Consider the following 6,025-nt stretch of genomic DNA (forward strand, 5'->3'; position numbering starts at 1 on the left):
GTCAAACTGATACTGGACCACGTCAGTCGCCGTCTCACCCGTACCTGATGATGCAGGACGCCCACCATCAACGAATCGGCTTGCGTTCCCTTTTTTAAAGACGTATCGCGCATCCCTTTGTTTTTTCATTCCTTTTGTTTCTTTAAAGCTGCCACCCACGGTGCTAACAAGGCTAAATGTGTTTCTATTTCAGGTTGGCAGATGGATGTTTGTTTCAACCGGCAGCTTTAAGACTCGATCAGAAAAGGAGACGAGTAGGTGTAGAACATCTGAGAGAAACGTGGAGGTATGGAAGGAAGGAGGATTTATATGCAGCACCCCCCATTAAAATCCAGAAGATAACGACCTACAAATTTCTCCCAAACGGACTCTCCACCCCGCTGCCTCGTCTTGTTCCACTCCCCCCCTCCACCCACCCCCCACCTGTCTGTCTCTTATTGCGCCTGTCTTTCATCACTCCCTCCGCTCTGCGGCCGAAAAAACCTATCAGAGGTTGAATCAATGACGAGACGTCTGAAGGTGCCTCTGTCTCTGTCTCTGTCTCTGTCTTGTCTTTGGGTGATGTGCATCTTTTGCGTCTTAGATGTTGGTGTAAAAAAAAGAAAAAGACGTGTGTGTGTGTGTGTGTGTGTGTGTGTGTGTGTGTGTGTGTGTGTGTGTGCATTTACACATTGTGAAACAGAGAGATCGGTGTGTGTTTTTGTGTGTTTCTTCCTCATTATGGAGAGATTTTGTGATTTAATGTCTTCTGCCCGACTCTCATCTCCGTATTTCATTAATCCAAAAGTGTGGAGGGAAAAAAGAAAAACACATTCACCACTGTGTGTGTGTGTGTGTGTGTGTGTGTGTGTGTGTGTGTGTGTGTGTGCGCGTGTCTGCATCTTTGAGGAAGCTAACGAGTGGATGCTTAATAATGCAGCGTCCTCCCGAACGCCTCTCCTCCCCAACAGCATCCTGATTAGTGATTCGGGGGGTTTGAAAATGTTAATGCTTTTAACACAGTCACTGCTCATTCACATCAAACTGGGGAGGGAGAAAAAAGATAGCGGCGACTAGAGAAGCTCGCAAAACACAAAAAAGACATGAACAGAGGCATAAACTGAATGGACAAGTATACTTGTACCAGACCACAGTACTCACACGGAGAGACAAAGACATGCGAAGATACTCCCAGAAACTGACAACATGTAAAGACACAGCTGGATGAGGAAGAGGTTCAGAGGAGTGGGGCCTTTTTTGTCTTTATTCATTAGATTACACTGTAAAAATGTATTTGTTTCTTTGCTGCTGTTGTCTGCAGGATTATTTAAAATCTGATATACCGATTTCCATGAAGTTTTGTCAAGGTGTGGGACCCAGACGAATTCTGGGAGCTCATTAAAATTTGCTCTGCCACATCGCCTCCATTGGGAAGTGATTTCCATCCGGCAGAAAACTTGCCGGTCGAATCACAACCGATTATTTGACAACGGGCGGGGTTTATACCACGACGCGGAGAGAAGCGACTTTTGTAAATTGCCAAGATGGCTGCCGCTGACGTATGAGCCTTCCACTTTAAAGTACCTGATATTTAAAAATGCGCGACCCAAAGAAGAACAAATATCAATGCAGAGGTGATATTTGGTACAGATCCAGCTGGGATACGGATCTCAGGTAATGCAATATGATGATAAAGGGGCCAATCAGCCAATAGGTGGAGCTTTGAGCACTCCATCATGGTTTAAAAAATATCTGTCTTAGTTGCTATTTGGCACCAATAACAACAGACCGTACTGTTAAAATAAATGTCGGATAAAAAATAAGAAAGGGCCTGTACGGCCCAGTTGACCCTGTCCCTGATCCTTGTGGTCCTTGTCACTCGGCTCAAACAGGAAGTAGACACAAACATGTTCTTCCTTCTGATACGCAAAATAGTCATCAGTCACTTCTCTTCACCTGCCAATGGAGATCTTCACCAGGACGCCACATTGTGCTTGGTGGTTTCACGTTTACTCAGCGTACAGTCACTCACTCGGCCTCCCACCTTCGAGCGCAGCCAACAGATTAGATACGAGGAGGAAACACTTGCTGGATGACTTCATGCAACCCCGCACTCCCAGACATTCCATGCATATTCTACCAAGCCCCATTTCTCTCAACTTACATTGTGGTGGCAACATAATGTGTTGCTCAGTTATGTTCATAAAACATTGAAGAGAATGAGTCACCGGGAGGCGTCCGGCGGGTCAACAGAGTGCACGACTGTCAAAACAGAGACTCTGAGAGTTTTTGCATCCATCCTGGAGCCAATCCCAGCTGACGTTGGGCGAGAGGCGGGGTTCACCCTGGACAGGTCTCCAGCCTATCGCAGGGTCACATACAGAGACGGACAACCATTCACTCTCACGTTCACACCTACGGTCAATTTAGAGTCTCCAATGAACCTGACCCCATTCTGCATGTCTCTGGACTGTGGGAGGAAGACGGAGAACCCGGAGAGAACCCACGCACACACGGGGAGAACATGCAAACTCCACACAGAAAGGCCCTGGTTGGGTTGAACCGGGACTCGAACCAAGAACCTTCTTGCTGTGAGGTGACAGCTCTAACTACTACACCACCGTGCAGCCATGTACAAGTGTCCGGTCTCTCGGTCGTACAAAAGTTTCATAAAATGTTCACCCTCCGACATCTCACGGCTCGACGCCTTGTTTACAGGCAGAGTTAGTGACGCTCGAAACTTCTTACGCGAGGCAATCGAAAACCAACGCACACTCTGCACGCACAGAGCATTGAAATGCAGAACCGTGAAAGTGCCGTGCGTTTTATCCCTCCCCTCCTTGTTTGAATGTTTTTGGGCAGCACTCAGCAAACAAGGTGAATAGAATGAGCTCCTGATTTAACACACACACACACGTACACACACACAAATAAAAAAAAACGTGTGACAGAGGAAGACTTTATCTTTTCAAATGACTGAATTCGAATGAACTCGCAGCGCAGGAGAAAATATGTTCAGTTTAAACAGCCTTGGGCGGAAAGGGAGAAATAAACACGCTCCGCACACTTTCCTTTTGTTCTTCCTCCCTCCTTGTCTTGCTGCTTTGAAAATGGAGCATCTTTAAAAGGGATGCTGAATACTATATACACGTTATGTCTCTCTCTATATATTCATATATATTCTTCTTTTTTTTTACTTTACTGCCATTGTTATTTATTTATTCGTCTTTTTTAACCAAGGCACAGGAACATTGTAGTTTTCAACTATCTAGGAACCGTATGGTGCTGGTGCTGGTGCTGGTGTCCCCCCCCCCCCCCCGGATTATTCTGCTTAATGTGTTGAAAGGTTTAAAAAATCATCAATCAATGACTTCACATTCCAAGGTCATCCAGCCTTTGTGATACGAGGTCGTACAGCTGTGATTCCGAGAGCATCAAGGTTAAACTGTTTTGATGTTTTCCAGTAGGTGATCGCTCCGTCTCTCTCTCTCTCTCTCTCTCTCTCTCTCGCTGTCTCTTGATGATGCAACCTCTCCTCACTCCTTGCCAGGCGCCGCTAACCAGTGCCCTGACTCGAGGACCCCCCGTCTCCCGTCTCCCCATCCTCCTCCATGAGCCTTTTTCTTCTTTCTTTATTTCTTTCCTCCCCTCGTCTCCCTCCCCAAATGCCCTCCCTGGAAGCCACGCAAACAAATCTTGACTGGAGTTGTTTATCAGGAAAGCGCTTGAAAGTCAACTTGGCAAAAAACCTGCAGCTATACGGCTGATGTGAGGAGGAAGAAGAAGAAGAAGAAGAAGAAGAAGAAGAAGAAGAGGAAGAAGAGGGGGTAATGAGAGTAATCACACAGACTCTGACACACACACACACACACACACACACACACACACACTAAATGCAACAGTGCAATCAGACACACACACACAAAATAAACAGACGGAGGCGATGCTTTCATGTTGTCTCAGTTTACTGTCTGATGAAGCCACTAAATGTCTCTCCTTACTTTATCTTTCTTTCCTGCAATCTCGTGCCCCCCCCATAGTCCCACCTATATTTTTTCCTCATCCTCTATAGTTCAATGATGGGAGACTTCAAATTGCCAGTGAATTTCATCATAAACCCCCCCCCAGCTCTCACTGGCCCCCAGTCGCCTCCTGCCAAAAGACACGCAAAGACGCGCAAAGACGCGCAAGCTCATTCCAACATGCCGACACCAGAATCCACAATTCAGGCGATGAGCTATCAACGTGAAAAAGAATTCCAGAAGAGGCAGCTATAGACCCAAAGGAAAAAAATAAATAAAAAAAGAAGAGACTGAAAAAAAAATTAAAAAAACAAGAGCGAGAAAATATTTACTGAAGCGTCTGCTGCCGCTGCACACAAATCAACAAAAGCACACAAGAGCTAAAAGAGGGAGATAAGAATGGCTGGAACAGAACATGCAAATAGGCAGGCGACGCGTCTGCAGCTCCGTTTCTCTCCCTCCGGCACCGACTAACCACTTTTTCCTTTTCCTTTTTTTTTTTACACAAACATATACCGAACTGACGTGCAGGTGTAAAACACTGAACACTCCTGTATTCATGCAGAGAAACGAAACCCAAGGATCTCCAGGTCAAATTAATAATGCTGGGGGGCTGACCAGGGGACAATGTTCACCTTCCGGCTATTGGCAAAAATTCAGCGACCGAGATGTGTGTGTGTGGGGGGGGGGCATCATTTTTAATTTGACCAGTCCTCTATATATAAACTGTCCTTTGTTTGTCAATGTCAAATGTATAATATCCATTATATATTTCACGTGTTGCAGGGCTGTGCAGACAAAAATGTGCAAAAGTGCATATGTTTCAGTCCACGTTGGAGTTTCCTCATTGTAGGATGAAGCATATATATGACTAGGTTAACCTGTAAGAGGAGTGTATATATATATATATATATATATATATATATCATATGCAACCACCACTGTCAAATTCTAATTCTGTTTTTCCTAGAGTAGTGGTCAATAATAGTATTATCCACTTTCAAATTCATTGCGTTCGCAATTTCATTGTGCTGTTGTCTGCAGCAGTGCAATGACGATAAAGAATTAGTCCAATATTAATTTAATATTATCATTTTGGGGAGAAATTATACACAGTACTTTCATGGTAAGCATATGAGATATCCCATGTGTATATATTTGATGTTTTAACCCACTGGCCACACCAACAGCGAGGTCACAGAGTGTAAAGAACAGTAAGGGTTCATCCTCTGGGGAGCATCAATGTAGTAGCTTCATGTTAATGAATGTATGATGGCCAGTGTGAGGACTTCAAGGAATCTGGCAGGATTTTCTTAAATAGCTCATCATGCACAGATGAATTGAAAGACCAACGTTGACCAACAACGTGTTCAACTGTGATCCAACAAGTGAGGTCACGTCATTGTTGTACAATACGCACGGACGGAAATTGGTCACGCAGCTGACGCAGGCCTGAACTCTTTGTGATTATCCCGACAATGTTGACGTGACATTTACTGTCACAGACCGGTCGGGGCCCCGGCCGCCGTCTGCCATCTTTAACACATGACGGTAGGTTTCCATGGAGGGAAATGACATCAAAAGTCACATCCATAAAAAGCATTTCCTTCCCGCGCACATTTGCACGCGCGCGCGTGTGTGTGTGTGTGTGTGAGAGCGAGAGAGCGAGAAAGAGAGAGAGAGAGAGAGAGAGAGAGAGACAGCCAATTCTTAATCAGGTCTCTCCAGTCTTTCCCCTAGTTTCCCTAGCAACAACCCTTCACTTCCTTCAAGTATCCTCTAATCTGTGTGTGTGTGTGTGTGTGTTTGTGTTGTGCACTGTGCGTGTGAATGTTTACTTTGCCATTGTCTTGCTGTCGTGTGTGTGTGTGTGTGTGTGTGTGTGTATGTCTTAACTTCATGTTAAAAAAGCAGTTCATTGTTAAATCACGTCTTTACGTTTTTTTCCACCGCGTCACTCGCGGCCTCTGGTCCCACATCACGACAAAGTGGACAAAACTCACAACCTGCTACAAATGATTTTG

Source organism: Scophthalmus maximus, chromosome 10 (assembly GCF_022379125.1).
Source record: "Scophthalmus maximus strain ysfricsl-2021 chromosome 10, ASM2237912v1, whole genome shotgun sequence".
Classification (NCBI taxonomy): Eukaryota; Metazoa; Chordata; class Actinopteri; order Pleuronectiformes; family Scophthalmidae; genus Scophthalmus; species Scophthalmus maximus.